Raw genomic sequence first — 20,866 nt, forward strand, 5'->3', positions numbered from 1 at the left:
GTCCCTTCATGGGATGATCTCCGATGCCCTGGTCCCTTCATGGGATGATCTCCGATGCCCAGGTCCCTTCATGGGATGATCTCCGATGCCCTGGTCCCTTCATGGGATGATCTCCGATGCCCTGGTCCCTTCATGGGATGATCTCCGATGCCCTGGTCCCTTCATGGGATGATCTCCGATGCCCTGGTCCCTTCATGGGATGATCTCCGATGCCCAGGTCCCTTCATGGGATGATCTCCGATGCACAGGTCCCTTCATGGGATGATCTCCGATGCACAGGTCCCTTCATGGGATGATCTCCGATGCACAGGTCCCTTCATGGGATGATCTCCGATGCACAGGTCCCTTCATGGGATGATCTCCGATGCACAGGTCCCTTCATGGGATGATCTCCGATGCACAGGTCCCTTCATGGGATGATCTCCGATGCACAGGTCCCTTCATGGGATGATCTCCGATGCACAGGTCCCTTCATGGGATGATCTCCGATGCACAGGTCCCTTCATGGGATGATCTCCGATGCACTGGTCCCTTCATGTGATGATCTTGCATACCTCTAATCATAGTGCTGTGATGCCCTGGTCCCTTCATGGGATGATCGCTGATGCCCTGGTCCCTTCATGAGATGATCGCTGATGCCCTGGTCCCTTCATGGGATGATCTCGGATGCCCTGGTCCCTTCATGGGATGATCTCGGATGCCCTGGTCCCTTCATGGGATGATCTCGGATGCCCTGGTGCCTTCATGGGATGATCTCTGATGCCCTGGTCCCTTCATGGGATGATCTCTGATGCCCTGGTCCCTTCATGGGATGATCTCTGATGCCCTGGTCCCTTCATGGGATGATCTCTGATGCCCTGGTCCCTTCATGGGATGATCTCTGATGCCCTGGTCCCTTCATGGGATGATGTCTGATGCACTGGTCCCTTCATGGGATGATCTTGCATACCTCTAATCATAGTGCTGTGATGCCCTGGTCCCTTCATGGGATGATCTCTGATGCCCTGGTCCCTTCATGGGATGATCTCGGATGCCCTGGTCCCTTCATGGGATGATCTCTGATGCCCTGGTCCCTTCATAGGATGATCTCTGATGCACTGGTCCCTTCATGGGATGATCTCTGATGCACTGGTCCCTTCATGGGATGATCTCTGATGCCCTGGTCCCTTCATGGGATGATCTCTGATGCCCTGGTCCCTTCATGGGATGATCTTTGATGCACTGGTCCCTTCATGGGATGTCTGATGCCCTGGTCCTTTCATGGGATGATCTTGCATACCTCTAATCATAGTGCTCTGATGCCCTGGTCCCGTCATGGGATGATCTCTGATGCCCTGGTCCCGTCATGGGATGATCTCTGATGCCCTGGTCCCGTCATGGGATGATCTCTGATGCCCTGGTCCCATCATGGGATGATCTCTGATGCCCTGGTCCCTTCATGGGATGATCTCTGATGCACCCGTCCCTTCATGGGATGATCTCTGATGCACCCGTCCCTTCATGGGATGATCTCTGATGCACCCGTCCCTTCATGGGATGATCTCTGATGCACTGGTCCCTTCATGGGATGATCTGATGCACTGGTCCCTTCATGGGATGATCTCTGATGCACTGGTCCCTTCATGGGATGATCTCTGATGCACTGGTCCCTTAATGGGATGATCTTGCATACCTCTAATCATAGTGCTGTGATGCCCTGGTCCCTTCATGGGATGATCTCTGATGCACTGGTCCCTTCATGGGATGATCTGATGCACTGGTCCCTTCATGGGATGCTCTCTGATGCCCTGGTCCCTTCATGGGATGCTCTCTGATGCCCTGGTCCCTTCATGGGATGATCTCTGATGCCCTGGTCCCTTCATGGGATGATCTCTGATGCCCTGGTCCCTTCATGGGATGATCTCTGATGCCCTGGTCCCTTCATGGGATGATCTCTGATGCCCTGGTCCCTTCATGGGATGATCTCTGATGCCCTGGTCCCTTCATGGGATGATCTCGGATGCCCTGGTCCCTTCATGGGATGATCTCGGATGCCCTGGTCCCTTCATGGGATGATGTATGGGATGATATCTGATACCATGGTCCCTTCATGTGATGATGTCTGATGCCCTGGTTCCTTCATGTGATGATCTCCGATGCACTGTTCCCTTCATGGGATGATCTCCGATGCACTGGTCCCTTCATGGGATGATCTCCGATGCCCTGGTCCCTTCATGGGATGATCTCCGATGCCCTGGTCCCTTCATGGGATGATCTCCGATGCCCTGGTCCCTTCATGGGATGATCTCCGTTGCCCTGGTTCCTTCATGGGATGATCTCCGTTGCCCTGGTTCCTTCATGGGATGATCTCCGATGCCCTGGTCCCTTCATGGGATGATGTCCGATGCCCTGGTCCCTTCATGGGATGATGTCTGATGCCCTGGTCCCTTCATGGGATGATGTCTGATGCCCTGGTCCCTTCATGGGTTGATGTCTGATGCCCTGGTCCCTTCATGGGATGATGTCTGATGCCCTGGTCCCTTCATGGGATGATGTCTGATGCCCTGGTCCCTTCATGGGATGATGTCTGATGCCCTGGTCCCTTCATGGGATGATGTCTGATGCCCTGGTCCCTTCATGGGATGATGTCTGATGCCCTGGTCCCTTCATGGGATGATGTCTGATGCCCTGGTCCCTTCATGGGATGATGTCTGATGTCCTGGTCCCTTCATGGGATGATGTCTGATGCCCTGGTCCCTTCATGGGATGATGTCTGATGCCGTGGTCCCTTCATGGGATGATGTCTGATGCCGTGGTCCCTTCATGGGATGATGTCTGATGCCGTGGTCCCTTCATGGGATGATGTCCGATGCCCTGGTCCCTTCATGGGATGATGTCCGATGCCCTGGTCCCTTCATGGGATGATGTCCGATGCCCTGGTCCCTTCATGGGATGATCTCTGATGCCCTGGTCCCTTCATGGGATGATCTCTGATGCCCTGGTCCCTTCATGGGATGATCTCTGATGCCCTGGTCCCTTCATGGGATGATCTCTGATGCCCTGGTCCCTTCATGGGATGATCTTTGATGCCCTGGTCCCTTCATGGGATGATCTTTGATGCCCTGGTCCCTTCATGGGATGATCTTTGATGCCCTGGTCCCTTCATGGGATGATCTTTGATGCCCTGGTCCCTTCATGGGATGATCTCTGATGCACTGGTCCCTTCATGGGATGATCTCTGATGCACTGGTCCCTTCATGGGATGATCTCTGATGCACTGGTCCCTTCATGGGATGATCTCTGATGCACTGGTCCCTTCATGGGATGATCTCTGATGCACTGGTCCCTTCATGGGATGATCTCTGATGCACTGGTCCCTTCATGGGATGATCTCTGATGCACTGGTCCCTTCATGGGATGATCTTTGATGCACTGCTCCTTTCATGGGATGATCTTTGATGCACTGGTCCCTTCATGGGATGATGTCTGATGCACTGGTCCCTTCATGGGATGATCTTGCATACCTCTAATCATAGTGCTGTAATGCCCTGGTCCCTTCATGGGATGATCTCTGATGCCCTGGTCCCGTCATGGGATGATCTCTGATGCCCTGGTCCCGTCATGGGATGATCTCTGATGCCCTGGTCCCGTCATGGGATGATCTCTGATGCCCTGGTCCCGTCATGGGATGATCTCTGATGCACCCGTCCCTTCATGGGATGATCTCTGATGCACCCGTCCCTTCATGGGATGATCTCTGATGCACCCGTCCCTTCATGGGATGATCTCTGATGCACCCGTCCCTTCATGGGATGATCTCTGATGCCCTGGTCCCTTCGTGGGATGATCTCTGAAGCACTGGTCTCTTCATGGGATGATCTCTGATGCACTGGTCCCTTCATGGGATGATCTCTGATGCACTGGTCCCTTCACGGGCTGATCTTGCATACCTCTAATGTACATGCTGTGGTGTACTGGTCCCTTCATGGGATGATCTTTGATGCACTGGTCCCTTCATGGGATGATCTCTGATGCACTGGTCCCTTCATGGGATGATCTCTGATGCACTGGTCCCTTCATGGGATGATCTCTGATGCACTGGTCCCTTCATGGGATGATCTCTGATGCACTGGTCCCTTCATGGGATGATCTCTGATGCACTGGTCCCTTCATGGGATGATCTCTGATGCACTGGTCCCTTCATGGGATGATCTCTGATGCACTGGTCCCTTCATGGGATGATCTCTGATGCACTGGTCCCTTCATGGGATGATCTCTGATGCACTGGTCCCTTCATGGGATGATCTCTGATGCACTGGTCCCTTCATGGGATGATCTCTGATGCACTGTTCCCTTCATGGGATGATCTCTGATGCACTTGTCCCTTCATGGGATGATCTCTGATGCACTGGTCCCCTCATGGGATGATGTCTGATGCACTGGTCCCTTCATGGGATGATCTTGCATACCTCTAATCATAGTGCTCTGATGCACTGGTCCCTTCATGGGATGATCTCTGATGCACTGGTCCCTTCATGGGATGATGTCTGATGCACTAGTCCCTTCATGGGATGATCTTGCATACCTCTAATCATAGTGCTGTGATGCACTGGTCCCTTCATGGGATGATCTCTGATGCACTGGTCCCTTCATGGGATGATCTCTGATGCACTGGTCCCTTCATGGGATGATCTCTGATGCACTGGTCCCTTCATGGGATGATCTTGCATACCTCTAATCATAGTGCTGTGATGCCCTGGTCCCTTCATGGGATGATCTCTGATGCACTGGTCCCTTCATGGGATGATCTTGCATACCTCTAATCATAGTGCTGTGATGCCCTGGTCCCTTCATGGGATGATCTCTGATGCACTGGTCCCTTCATGGGATGATCTCTGATGCACTGGTCCCTTCATGGGATGATCTCTGATGCCTTGGTCCCTTCATGGGATGATCTCTGATGCACTGGTCCCTTCATGGGATGATCTCTGATGCACTGGTCCCTTCATGGGATGATCTCTGATGCACTGGTCCCTTCATGGGATGATCTCTGATGCACTGGTCCCTTCATGGGATGATCTCTGATGCACTGGTCCCTTCATGGGATGATCTTGCATACCTCTAATCATAGTGCTGTGATGCCCTGGTCCCTTCATGGGATGATCTCTGATGCCCTGGTCCCTTCATTGGATGATCTTTGATGCACTGGTCCCTTCATTGGATGATCTCTGATGCACTGGTCCCTTCATGGGATGATCTTGCATACCTCTAATCAGTGCTGAGATGCCCCGGTCCCTTCATGGGATGATCTGAGGCCCTGGTCCCTTCATGGGATGATCTCTGAGGCCCTGGTCCCTTCATGGGATGATCTCTGAGGCCCTGGTCCCTTCATGGGATGATCTCTGAGGCCCTGGTCCCTTCATGGGATGATCTCTGGTGCCCTGGTCCCTTTATGGGATGATCTCTGGTGCCCTGGTCCCTTCATGGGATGATCTCTGGTGCCCTGGTCCCTTCATGGGATGATCTCTGATGCCCTGGTCCCTTCATGGGATGATCTCTGATGCCCTGGTCCCTTCATGGGATGATCTCTGATGCCTTGGTCCCTTCATGGGATGATCTCTGATGCCCTGGTCCCTTCATGGGATGATCTCTGATGCCCTGGTCCCTTCATGGGATGATCTCTGATGCCCTGGTCCCTTCATGGGATGATCTTGCATACCTCTAATTATAGTGCGGTGATGCCCTGGTCCCTTCATGGGATGATCTCCGATGCCCTGGTCCCTTCATGGGATGATCTCCGATGCCCTGGTCCCTTCATGGGATGATCTCCGATGCCCTGGTCCCTTCATGGGATGATCTCCGATGCCCTGGTCCCTTCATGGGATGATCTCCGATGCCCTGGTCCCTTCATGGGATGATCTCCGATGCCCTGGTCCCTTCATGGGATGATCTCCGATGCCCTGGTCCCTTCATGGGATGATGTCTGATGCCCTGGTCCCTTCATGGGATGATGTCCGATGCCCTGGTCCCTTCATGGGATGATGTCTGATGCCCTGGTCCCTTCATGGGATGATGTCTGATGCCCTGGTCCCTTCATGGGATGATGTCTGATGCCCTGGTCCCTTCATGGGATGTCTAATGCACTGGTCCCTTCATGGGATGATCTTGCATACCTCTAATCATAGTGCTGTGATTCACTGTTCCCTTCATGGGATGATCTTTGATGCACTGGTCCCTGCATAGGATGATCTTGCATACCTCTAATCATAGTGCTGTGATGCACTGGTCCCTTCATGGGATGATCTATGGGATGATATCTGATACCATGGTCCATTAATGGGATGATCTCTGATGCCTTGGTCCCTTCATGGGATGATCTCTGATGCCCTGGTCCCTTCATGGGATGATCTTTGATGCCCTGGTCCCTTCATGGGATGATCTTTGATGCCCTGGTCCCTTCATGGGATGATCTCTGATGCCCTGGTCCCTTCATGGGATGATCTCTGATGCCCTGGTCCCTTCATGGGATGATCTCTGATGCCCTGGTCCCTTCATGGGATGATCTCTGATGCCCTGGTCCCTTCATGGGATGATCTCCGATGCCCTGGTCCCTTCATGGGATGATCTCCGATGCCCTGGTCCCTTCATGGGATGATCTCCGATGCCCTGGTCCCTTCATGGGATGATCTCCGATGCCCTGGTCCCTTCATGGGATGATCTCCGATGCCCTGGTCCCTTCATGGGATGATCTCCGATGCCCTGGTCCCTTCATGGGATGATCTCCGATGCCCTGGTCCCTTCATGGGATGATCTCCGATGCACTGGTCCCTTCATGGGATGATCTTGCATTCCTCTAATCATAGTGCTGTGATGCACTGGTCCCTTCATGGGATGATCTCTGATGCCCTGGTCCCTTCATGGGATGATCTCTGATGCCCTGGTCCCTTCATGGGATGATCTCTGATGCACTGGTCCCTTCATGGGATGATCTCTGATGCACTGGTCCCTTCATGGGATGATCTCTGATGCACTGGTCCCTTCATGGGATGATCTCTGATGCACTGGTCCCTTCATGGGATGATCTCTGATGCACTGGTCCCTTCATGGGATGATCTCTGATGCACTGGTCCCTTCATGGGATGATCTCTGATGCACTGGTCCCTTCATGGGATGATCTCTGATGCACTGGTCCCTTCATGGGATGATGTCTGATGCCCTGGTCCCTTCATGGGATGATGTCTGATGCCCTGGTCCCTTCATGGGATGATGTCTGATGCCCTGGTCCCTTCATGGGATGATGTCTGATGCACTGGTCCCTTCATTGGATGATCTCTGCACTGGTCCCTTCATGGGATGATCTTGCATATCTCTAATCATAGTACTGTGATGCCCTGGTCCCTTCATGGGATGATCTCTGATGCACTTGTCCCTTCACGGGCTGATGCACTGGTCCCTTCATGGGATGATGTCTGATGCACTGGTCCCTTCATGGGATGATCTTGCATACCTCTAATCATAGTGCTGTGATGCACTGGTCCCTTCATGGGATGATCTCAGATGCACTGGTCCCTTCATGGGATGATCTCAGATGCACTGGTCCCTTCATGGGATGATCTCAGATGCACTGGTCCGTTCATGGGATGATCTTTGATGCACTGGTCCCTTCATGGGATGATCTCTGCACTGGTCCCTTCATGGGATGATCTTGCATACCTCTAATCATAGTGCTGTGATGCCCTGGTCCCTTCATGAGATGATCTGATGCCCTGGTCCCTTCATGGGATGATCTCCGATGCCCTGGTCCCTTCATGGGATGATCTCCGATGCCCTGGTCCCTTCATGGGATGATCTCCGATGCCCTGGTCCCTTCATGGGATGATCTCCGATGCCCTGGTCCCTTCATGGGATGATCTCCGATGCCCTGGTCCCTTCATGGGATGATCTCCGATGCCCTGGTCCCTTCATGGGATGATCTCCGATGCCCTGGTCCCTTCATGGGATGATCTCCGATGCACTGGTCCCTTCATGGGATGATCTCCGATGCACTGGTCCCTTCATGGGATGATCTCCGATGCACTGGTCCCTTAATGGGATGATCTCTGATGCACTGGTCCCTTCATGGGATGATGTCTGATGCACTGGTCCCTTCATGGGATGATCTTGCATACCTCTAATCATAGTGCTGTAATGCCCTGGTCCCTTCAAGGGATGATCTCTGATCCCTTCATTTGATGATCTCTGATGCCCTGGCCCCTTCATGGGATGATGGTTGATGCACTGGTCCCTTCATGGGATGATGGTTGATGCACTGGTCCCTTCATGGGATGATCTCTGATGCACTGGTTCCTTCATGGGATGATCTCTGATGCACTGGTTCCTTCATGGGATGATCTCTGATGCACTGGTCCCTTCATGGGATGATCTTTGATGCACTGGTCCCTTCATGGGATGATCTCTGCACTGGTCCCTTCATGGGATGATCTTGCATACCTCTAATCATAGTGCTGTGATGCCCTGGTCCCTTCATGAGATGATCTGATGCACTGGTCCCTTCATGGGATGATCTCCGATGCCCTGGTCCCTTCATGGGATGATCTCCGATGCCCTGGTCCCTTCATGGGATGATCTCCGATGCCCTGGTCCCTTCATGGGATGATCTCCGATGCCCTGGTCCCTTCATGGGATGATCTCCGATGCCCTGGTCCCTTCATGGGATGATCTCCGATGCCCTGGTCCCTTCATGGGATGATCTCCGATGCCCTGGTCCCTTCATGGGATGATCTCCGATGCCCTGGTCCCTTCATGGGATGATCTCCGATGCCCTGGTCCCTTCATGGGATGATCTCCGATGCCCTGGTCCCTTCATGGGATGATCTCCGATGCCCTGGTCCCTTCATGGGATGATCTCCGATGCCCTGGTCCCTTCATGGGATGATCTCCGATGCCCTGGTCCCTTCATGGGATGATCTCCGATGCCCTGGTCCCTTCATGGGATGATCTCCGATGCCCTGGTCCCTTCATGGGATGATCTCCGATGCCCTGGTCCCTTCATGGGATGATCTCCGATGCCCTGGTCCCTTCATGGGATGATCTCCGATGCCCTGGTCCCTTCATGGGATGATCTCCGATGCCCTGGTCCCTTCATGGGATGATCTCCGATGCCCTGGTCCCTTCATGGGATGATCTCCGATGCCCTGGTCCCTTCATGGGATGATCTCCGATGCCCTGGTCCCTTCATGTGATGATCTTGCATACCTCTAATCATAGTGCTGTAATGCCCTGGTCCCTTCATGGGATGATCTCTGATCCCTTCATGGGATGATCTCTGATGCCCTGGTCCCTTCATGGGATGATGTTTGATGCCCTGGTCCATTCATGGGATGATGTCTGATGCACTGGTCCCTTCATGGGATGATGTCTGATGCACTGGTCCCTTCATGGGATGATGTCTGATGCACTGGTCCCTTCATGGGATGATGTCTGATGCACTGGTCCCTTCATGGGATGATCTCTGATGCACTGGTCACTTCATGGGATGATCTGATGCACTGCTCCCTTCATGGGATGATGTCTGATGCACTGGTCCCTTCATGGGATGATCTTGCATACCTCTAATCATAGTGCTGTGATGCACTGGTCCCTTCATGGGATGATCTTGCATACCTCTAATCATAGTGCTGTGATGCCCTCATCCCTTCAAGGGATGATCTCTGATCCCTTCATTTGATGATCTCTGATGCCCTGGCCCCTTCATGGGATGATGGTTGATGCACTGGTCCCTTCATGGGATGATGGTTGATGCACTGGTCCCTTCATGGGATGATGGTTGATGCACTGGTCCCTTCATGGGATGATCTCTGATGCACTGGTCCCTTCATGGGATGATCTCTGATGCACTGGTCCCTTCATGGGATGATCTCTGATGCACTGGTCCCTTCATGGGATGATCTCTGATGCACTGGTCCCTTCATGGGATGTCTGATGCACTGGTCCCTTCATGGGATGTCCTCTGATGCACTGGTCCCTTCATGGGAGGATCTCTGATGCACTGGTCCCTTCATGGGATGATCTCTGATGCACTGGTCCCTTCATGGGATGATGTCTGATGCACTGGTCCCTTCATGGGATGATCTTGCATACCTCTAATCATAGTGCTGTGATGCCCTGGTCCCTTCATGGGGTGATCTCTGATGCACTGGTCCCTTCATGGGGTGATCTCTGATGCACTGGTCCCTTCATGGGATGATCTCTGATGCACTGGTCCCTTCATGGGATGATCTTGCATACCTCTAATCATAGTGCTGTGATGCCCTTGTCCCTTCATGGGATGATCTCTGATGCACTGGTCCCTTCATGGGATGATCTTGCATACCTCTAATCATAGTGCTGTGATGCCCTGGTCCCTTCATGGGATGATGGTTGATGCACTGGTCCCTTCATGGGATGATGGTTGATGCACTGGTCCCTTCATGGGATGATGGTTGATGCACTGGTCCCTTCATGGGATGATGGTTGATGCACTGGTCCCTTCATGGGATGATCTTTGATGCACTGGTCCCTTCATGGGATGATCTTTGATGCACTGGTCCCTTCATGGGATGATCTTTGATGCACTGGTCCCTTCATGGGATGATCTTTGATGCACTGGTCCCTTCATGGGATGATCTTTGATGCACTGGTCCCTTCATGGGATGATCTTTGCACTGGTCCCTTCATGGGATGATCTTGCATACCTCTAATCATAGTGCTGTGATGCCCTGGTCCCTTCATGGGATGATGTCTGATGCCCTGGTCCCTTCATGGGATGATGTCTGATGCCCTGGTCCCTTCATGGGATGATGTCTGATGCCCTGGTCCCTTCATGGGATGATGTCTGATGCCCTGGTCCCTTCATGGGATGATGTCTGATGCCCTGGTCCCTTCATGGGATGATGTCTGATGCCCTGGTCCCTTCATGGGATGATGTGTGATGCCCTGGTCCCTTCATGGGATGATCTCTGATGCCCTGGTCCCTTCATGGGATGATCTCTGATGCCCTGGTCCCTTCATGGGATGATCTGATGCCCTGGTCCCTTCATGGGATGATCTCTGATGCCCTGGTCCCTTCATGGGATGATCTCTGATGCCCTGGTCCCTTCATGGGATGATCTCTGATGCCCTGGTCCCTTCATGGGATCTATGGGATGATGTCTGATGCCCTGGTCCCTTCATGGGATGATCTGATGCCCTGGTCCCTTCATGGGATGATGTCTGATGCCCTGGTCCCTTCATGGGATGATGTCTGATGCCCTGGTCCCTTCATGGGATGATGTCTGATGCCCTGGTCCCTTCATGGGATGATCATGCATACCTCTAATCATAGTGCTGTGATGCCCTGGTCCCTTCATGGGATGATCCCCGATGCCCTGGTCCCTTCATGGGATGATCCCCGATGCCCTGGTCCCTTCATGGGATGATCCCCGATGCCCTGGTCCCTTCATGGGATGATCCCCGATGCCCTGGTCCCTTCATGGGATGATCTCCGATGCCCTGGTCCCTTCATGGGATGATCTCCGATGCCCTGGTCCCTTCATGGGATGATCTCCGATGCCCTGGTCCCTTCATGGGATGATCTCCGATGCCCTGGTCCCTTCATGGGATGATCTCCGATGCCCTGGTCCCTTCATGGGATGATCTCCGATGCCCTGGTCCCTTCATGGGATGATCTCCGATGCCCTGGTCCCTTCATGGGATGATCTCCGATGCCCTGGTCCCTTCATGGGATGATCTCCGATGCCCTGGTCCCTTCATGGGATGATCTCCGATGCCCTGGTCCCTTCATGCCCTGGTCCCTTCATGGGATGATCTCCGATGCCCTGGTCCCTTCATGGGATGATCTCGGATGCCCTGGTCCCTTCATGGGATGATCTCGGATGCCCTGGTCCCTTCATGGGATGATCTCTGATGCCCTGGGCCCTTCATGGGATGATCTCTGATGCCCTGGGCCCTTCATGGGATGATCTCTGATGCCCTGGGCCCTTCATGGGATGATCTCTGATGCCCTGGGCCCTTCATGGGATGATCTCTGATGCCCTGGTCCCTTCATGGGATGATCTCTGATGCCCTGGTCCCTTCATGGGATGATCTCTGATGCCCTGGTCCCTTCATGGGATGATCTCCGATGCCCTGGTCCCTTCATGGGATGATCTCCGATGCCCTGGTCCCTTCATGGGATGATCTCCGATGCCCTGGTCCCTTCATGGGATGATCTCTGATGCCCTGGTCCCTTCATGGGATGATCTCTGATGCCCTGGTCCCTTCATGGGATGATCTCTGATGCCCTGGTCCCTTCATGGGATGATCTCTGATGCCCTGGTCCCTTCATGGGATGATCTCTGATGCCCTGGTCCCTTCATGGGATGATCTCTGATGCCCTGGTCCCTTCATGGGATGATCTCTGATGCCCTGGTCCCTTCATGGGATGATCTCCGATGCACTGGTCCCTTAATGGGATGATCTTGCATACCTCTAATCATAGTGCTGTGATGCCCTGGTCCCTTCATGGGATGATCTCCGATGCCCTGGTCCCTTCATGGGATGATCTCCGATGCCCTGGTCCCTTCATGGGATGATCTCCGATGCCCTGGTCCCTTCATGGGATGATCTCCGATGCCCTGGTCCCTTCATGGGATGATCTCCGATGCCCTGGTCCCTTCATGGGATGATCTCCGATGCCCTGGTCCCTTCATGGGATGATCTCCGATGCCCTGGTCCCTTCATGGGATGATCTCCGATGCCCTGGTCCCTTCATGGGATGATCTCCGATGCCCTGGTCCCTTCATGGGATGATCTCCGATGCCCTGGTCCCTTCATGGGATGATCTCCGATGCCCTGGTCCCTTCATGGGATGATCTCCGATGCCCTGGTCCCTTCATGGGATGATCTCCGATGCCCTGGTCCCTTCATGGGATGATCTCGGATGCCCTGGTCCCTTCATGGGATGATCTCTGATGCCCTGGTCCCTTCATGGGATGATCTCCGCTGCACTGGTCCCTTCATGTGATGATCTTGCATACCTCTAATCATAGTGCTGTGATGCCCTGGTCCCTTTATGGGATGATCTCTGATGCCCTGGTCCCTTCATGGGATGATCTCTGATGCCCTGGTCCCTTCATGAGATGATCTGATGCCCTGGTCCCTTCATGAGATGATCTGATGCCCTGGTCCCTTCATGGGATGATCTCCGATGCACTGGTCCCTTCATGGGATGATCTCCGATGCACTGGTCCCTTCATGGGATGATCTCCGATGCACTGGTCCCTTCATGGGATGATGTCTGATGCACTGGTCCCTTCATGGGATGATCTTGCATACCTCTAATCATAGTGCTGTGATGCACTGGTCCCTTCATGGGATGATCTTTGATGCACTGGTCCCTTCATGGGATGATCTTTGATGCACTGGTCCCTTCATGGGATGATCTCTGATGTACTGGTCCCTTCATGGGATGATCTCTGATGTACTGGTCCCTTCATGGGATGATCTCTGATGTACTGGTCCCTTCATGGGATGCTCTCTGATGCCCTGGTCCCTTCATGGGATGATCTCTGATGCCCTGGTCCCTTCATGGGATGATATCTGATGCCCTGGTCCCTTCATGGGATGATCTATGGGATGATATCTGATACCATGGTCCCTTCATGTGATGTCTGATGCCCTGGTCCCTTCATGGGATGATCTCCGATGCCCTGGTCCCTTCATGGGATGATCTCCGATGCCCTGGTCCCTTCATGGGATGATCTCCGATGCCCTGGTCCCTTCATGGGATGATCTCCGATGCCCTGGTCCCTTCATGGGATGATCTCCGATGCCCTGGTCCCTTCATGGGATGATCTCCGATGCCCTGGTCCCTTCATGGGATGATCTCCGATGCCCTGGTCCCTTCATGGGATGATCTCCGATGCACTGGTCCCTTCATGGGATGATCTCCGATGCACTGGTCCCTTCATGGGATGATCTCCGATGCACTGGTCCCTTCATGGGATGATCTCCGATGCCCTGGTCCCTTCATGGGATGATCTCCGATGCCCTGGTCCCTTCATGGGATGATCTCTGATGCCCTGGTCCCTTCATGGGATGATCTGATGCCCTGGTCCCTTCATGGGATGATCATGCATACCTCTAATCATAGTGCTGTGATGCATTGGTCCCTTCATGGTATTATCTCTGATGCATTGGTCCCTTCATGGGATGATGTCTGATGCACTGGTCCCTTCATGGGATAATCTTGCATACCTCTAATCATAGTGCTGTGATGCCCTGGTCCCTTCATGGGATGATCTTTGATGCCCTGGTCCCTTCATGGGATGATCTTTGATGCCCTGGTCCCTTCATGTGATGATCTCTGATGCCCTTGTCCCTTCATGGGATGATCTTGCATACCTCTAATGTACATGCTGTGGTGTACTGGTCCCTTCATGGGATTATCTCTGATGCACTGGTCCCTTCATGGGATGATCTCTGATGCACTGGTCCCTTCATGGGATGATCTCTGATGCACTGGTCCCTTCATGGGATGATCTCTGATGCACTGGTCCCTTCATGGGATGATCTCTGATGCACTGGTCCCTTCATGGGATGATATCTGATGCACTGGTCCCTTCATGGGATGATATCTGATGCACTGGTCCCTTCATGGGATGATGTCTGATGCACTGGTCCCTTCATGGGATGATCTTGCATACCTCTAATCATAGTGCTCTGATGCACTGGTCCTTTCATGGGATGATCTCTGATGCACTGGTCCCTTCATGGGATGATGTTGATGCACTGGTCCCTTCATGGGATGATCTTGCATACCTCTAATCATAGTGCTCTGATGCACTGGTCCCTTCATGGGATGATCTCTGATGCACTGGTCCCTTCATGGGATGATGTCTGATGCACTGGTCCCTTCATGGGATGATCTCTGATGCCCTGGTCCCTTCATGGGATGATCTCTGATGCCCTGGTCCCTTCATGGGATGATCTCTGATGCCCTGGTCCCTTCATGGGATGATCTCTGATGCCCTGGTCCCTTCATGGGATCATCTCTGATGCCCTGGTCCCTTCATGGGATCATCTCTGATGCCCTGGTCCCTTCATGGGATGATCTCCGATGCCCTGGTCCCTTCATGGGATGATCTCCGATGCCCTGGTCCCTTCATGGGATGATCTCCGATGCCCTGGTCCCTTCATGGGATGATCTCCGATGCCCTGGTCCCTTCATGGGATGATCTCCGATGCCCTGGTCCCTTCATGGGATGATCTCCGATGCCCTGGTCCCTTCATGGGATGATCTCTGATGCCCTGGTCCCTTCATGGGATGATCTCTGATGCCCTGGTCCCTTCATGGGATGATCTCTGATGCCCTGGTCCCTTCATGGGATGATGTCTGATGCACTGGTCCCTTCATGAGATGTCTGATGCACTGGTCCCTTCATGGGATGATCTTGCATACCTCTAATCATAGTGCTGTGATTCTCTGTTCCCTTCATGTGATCTTTGTTGCACTGGTCCCTGCATAGGATGATCTTTGATGCACTGGTCCCTTCATGGGATGATCTCTGCACTGGTCCCTTCATGGGATGATCTTGCATACCTCTAATCATAGTGCTGTGATGTCTCTGGTCCCTTCATGGGATGATGTCTGATGCTCTGGTCCCTTCATGGGATGATCTCTGATGCCCTGGTCCCTTCATGGGATGATCTCTGATGCCCTGGTCCCTTCATGGGATGAAGTCTGATGCCCTGGTCCCTTCATGGGATGATCTCCGATGCACTGGTCCCTTCATGGGATGATCTCTGATGCCCTGGTCCCTTCATGGGATGATCTCTGATGCCCTGGTCCCTTCATGGCATGATCTCTGATGCCCTGGTCCCTTCATGGCATGATCTCTGATGCCCTGGTCCCTTCATGGCATGATCTCTGATGCCCTGGTCCCTTCATGGCATGATCTCTGATGCCCTGGTCCCTTCATGGCATGATCTCTGATGCCCTGGTCCCTTCATGGCATGATCTCTGATGCCCTGGTCCCTTCATGGCATGATCTCTGATGCCCTGGTCCCTTCATGGCATGATCTCTGATGCCCTGGTCCCTTCATGGCATGATCTCTGATGCCCTGGTCCCTTCATGGCATGATCTCTGATGCCCTGGTCCCTTCATGGCATGATCTCTGATGCCCTGGTCCCTTCATGGCATGATCTCGGATGCCCTGGTCCCTTCATGGGATGATCTCGGATGCCCTGGTCCCTTCATGGGATGATCTCGGATGCCCTGGTCCCTTCATGGGATGATCTCGGATGCCCTGGTCCCTTCATGGGATGATCTCGGATGCCCTGGTCCCTTCATGGGATGATCTCGGATGCCCTGGTCCCTTCATGGGATGATCTCGGATGCCCTGGTCCCTTCATGGGATGATCTCGGATGCCCTGGTCCCTTCATGGGATGATCTCGGATGCCCTCGTCCCTTCATGGGATGATCTCGGATGCCCTCGTCCCTTCATGGGATGATGTCTGATGCCCTCGTCCCTTCATGGGATGATGTCTGATGCCCTGGTCCCTTCATGGGATGATGTCTGATGCCCTGGTCCCTTCATGGGATGATGTCTGATGCCCTGGTCCCTTCATGGGATGATGTCTGATGCCCTGGTCCCTTCATGGGATGATGTCTGATGCCCTGGTCCCTTCATGGGATGATCTTGCATACCTCTAATCATAGTGCTGTGATGCACTGGTCCCTTCATGGGATGATCTCTGATGCACTGGTCCCTTCATGGGATGATCTCTGATGCCCTCGTCCCTTCATGGGATGATCTCTGATGCCCTCGTCCCTTCATGGGATGATCTCTGATGCCCTCGTCCCTTCATGGGATGATCTCTGATGCCCTCGTCCCTTCATGGGATGATCTCTGATGCCCTCGTCCCTTCATGGGATGATCTCTGATGCCCTCGTCCCTTCATGGGATGATCTATAGGATGATCTCTGATGCACTGGTCCCTTCATGGGATGATGTCTGATGCACTGGTCCCTTCATGGGATAATCTTGCATACCTCTAATGTGAGTGCTGTGATGCACTGGTCTCTTCATGGGATGATCCCTGATGCACTGGTCCCTTCATGGGATGATCTCTGATGCACTGGTCCCTTCATGGGATGATCTCTGATGCACTGGTCCCTTCATGGGATGATCTCCGATGCCCTGGTCCCTTCATGGGATGATCTCCGATGCCCTGGTCCCTTCATGGGATGATGTCTGATGCCCTGGTCCCTTCATGGGATGATCTATGGGATGATCTCCGATGCACTGGTCCCTTCATGGGATGATCTCCGATGCACTGGTCCCTTCATGGGATGATCTCCGATGCCCTGGTCCCTTCATGGGATGATCTCTGATGCCCTGGTCCCTTCATGGGATGATCTGATGCACTGGTCCCTTCATGGGATGATCTGATGCACTGGTCCCTTCATGGGATGATGTCTGATGCCCTGGTCCCTTCATGGGATGATGTCTGATGCCCTGGTCCCTTCATGGGATGATGTCTGATGCCCTGGTCCCTTCATGGGATGATGTCTGATGCCCTGGTCCCTTCATGGGATGATGTCTGATGCCCTGGTCCCTTCATGGGATGATCTCTGATGCACTGGTCCCTTCATGGGATGATCTCTGATGCCCTGGTCCCTTCATGGGATGATCTCTGATGCCCTGGTCCCTTCATGGGATGATCTATAGGAAGATCTCCGATGCACTGGTCCCTTCATGGGATGATCTTGCATACCTCTAATCATAGTGCTGTGGTGCCCTGGTCCCTTCATGGGATGATCTGATGCCCTGGTCCCTTCATGGGATGATCTCTGATGCCCTGGTCCCTTCATTGGATGATCTCTGATGCACTTGTCCCTTCATGGGATGATCTTGCATACCTCTAATCATAGTGCTGTGATGCACTGGTCCCTTCATGGGATGATCTTGCATACCTCTAATCCTAGTGCTGTGATGCCCTGGTCCCTTCATGGGATGATCTCTGATGCCCTGGTCCCTTCATGGGATGATCTCTGATGCCCTGGTCCCTTCATGGGATGATCTCTGATGCCCTGGTCCCTTCATGGGATGATCTCTGATGCCCTGGTCCCTTCATGGGATGATCTCGGATGCCCTGGTCCCTTCATGGGATGATCTCGGATGCCCTGGTCCCTTCATGGGATGATCTCGGATGCCCTGGTCCCTTCATGGGATGATCTCGGATGCCCTGGTCCCTTCATGGGCTGATCTCGGATGCCCTGGTCCCTTCATGGGCTGATCTCGGATGCCCTGGTCCCTTCATGGGCTGATCTCGGATGCCCTGGTCCCTTCATGGGCTGATCTCGGATGCCCTGGTCCCTTCATGGGCTGATCTCGGATGCCCTGGTCCCTTCATGGGCTGATCTCGGATGCCCTGGTCCCTTCATGGGCTGATCTCGGATGCCCTGGTCCCTTCATGGGCTGATCTCGGATGCCCTGGTCCCTTCATGGGCTGATCTCGGATGCCCTGGTCCCTTCATGGGCTGATCTCGGATGCCCTGGTCCCTTCATGGGCTGATCTCGGATGCCCTCGTCCCTTCATGGGCTGATCTCGGATGCCCTGGTCCCTTCATGGGCTGATCTCGGATGCCCTGGTCCCTTCATGGGCTGATCTCGGATGCCCTGGTCCCTTCATGGGCTGATCTCGGATGCCCTGGTCCCTTCATGGGCTGATCTCGGATGCCCTGGTCCCTTCATGGGCTGATCTCGGATGCCCTGGTCCCTTCATGGGCTGATCTCGGATGCCCTGGTCCCTTCATGGGCTGATCTCGGATGCCCTGGTCCCTTCATGGGCTGATCTCGGATGCCCTGGTCCCTTCATGGGCTGATCTCGGATGCCCTGGTCCCTTCATGGGCTGATCTCGGATGCCCTGGTCCCTTCATGGGCTGATCTCGGATGCCCTGGTCCCTTCATGGGATGATCTCGGATGCCCTGGTCCCTTCATGGGATGATCTCGGATGCCCTGGTCCCTTCATGGGATGATCTCGGATGCCCTGGTCCCTTCATGGGCTGATCTCGGATGCCCTGGTCCCTTCATGGGCTGATCTCGGATGCCCTGGTCCCTTCATGGGCTGATCTCGGATGCCCTGGTCCCTTCATGGGCTGATCTCGGATGCCCTGGTCCCTTCATGGGCTGATCTCGGATGCCCTGGTCCCTTCATGGGCTGATCTCGGATGCCCTGGTCCCTTCATGGGCTGATCTCGGATGCCCTGGTCCCTTCATGGGCTGATCTCGGATGCCCTGGTCCCTTCATGGGCTGATCTCGGATGCCCTGGTCCCTTCATGGGCTGATCTCGGATGCCCTGGTCCCTTCATGGGCTGATCTCGGATGCCCTGGTCCCTTCATGGGCTGATCTCGGATGCCCTGGTCCCTTCATGGGCTGATCTCGGATGCCCTGGTCCCTTCATGGGCTGATCTCGGATGCCCTGGTCCCTTCATGGGCTGATCTCGGATGCCCTGGTCCCTTCATGGGCTGATCTCGGATGCCCTGGTCCCTTCATGGGCTGATCTCGGATGCCCTGGTCCCTTCATGGGATGATCTCTGATGCCCTGGTCCCTTCATGGGATGATCTCTGATGCCCTGGTCCCTTCATGGGATGATCTCTGATGCCCTGGTCCCTTCATGGGATGATCTCTGATGCACTGGTCCCTTCATGGGATGATCTTGCATACCTCTAATCATTGTGCTGTGATGCCCTGGTCCCTTCATGGGATGATCTCTGATGCCCTGGTCCCTTCATGGGATGATCTCTGATGCCCTGGTCCCTTCATGGGATGATCTCTGATGCCCTGGTCCCTTCATGGGATGATCTCTGATGCCCTGGTCCCTTCATGGGATGATCTCTGATGCCCTGGTCCCTTCATGGGATGATCTCTGATGCCCTGGTCCCTTCATGGGATGATCTCTGATGCCCTGGTCCCTTCATGGGATGATCTCTGATGCCCTGGTCCCTTCATGGGATGATCTCTGATGCCCTGGTCCCTTCATGGGATGATCTCTGATGCCCTGGTCCCTTCATGGGATGATCTCTGATGCCCTGGTCCCTTCATGGGATGATCTTGCATACCTCTAATCATAGTGCTGTGATGCCCTGGTCCCTTAATGGGATGATCTCTGATGCACTGGTCCCTTCATGGGATGATCTTGCATACCTCTAATCATAGTGCTGTGATGCCCTGGTCCCTTCATGGGATGATCTGATGCCCTGGTCCCTTCATGGGATGATCTCTGATGCCCTGGTCCCTTCATGGGATGATCTATAGGATGATCTCCGATGCACTGGTCCCTTCATGGGATGTCTGATGCACTGGTCCCTTCATGGGATGATCTTGCATACCTCTAATCATAGTGCTGTGGTGCCCTGGTCCCTTCATGGGATGATCTCTGATGCCCTGGTCCCTTCATGGGATGATCTCTGATGCCCTGGTCCCTTCATGGGATGATCTCTGATGCCCTGGTCCCTTCATGGGATGATCTCTGATGCCCTGGTCCCTTCATGGGATGATCTCTGATGCCCTGGTCCCTTCATGGGATGATCTCTGATGCCCTGGTCCCTTCATGGGATGATCTCTGATGCCCTGGTCCCTTCATGGGATGATCTCTGATGCCCTGGTCCCTTCATGGGATGATCTCTGATGCCCTGGTCCCTTCATGGGATGATCTTGCATACCTCTAATCGTAGTGCTCTGATGCCCTGGTCCCTTCATGGGATGATCTCTGATGCCCTGGTCCCTTCATGGGATGATCTCTGATGCCCTGGTCCCTTCATGGGATGATCTCGGATGCCCTGGTCCCTTCATGGG

This window comes from Triturus cristatus, chromosome 6 (genome assembly GCF_964204655.1).
Source record: "Triturus cristatus chromosome 6, aTriCri1.1, whole genome shotgun sequence".
Lineage (NCBI taxonomy): Eukaryota > Metazoa > Chordata > Amphibia > Caudata > Salamandridae > Triturus > Triturus cristatus.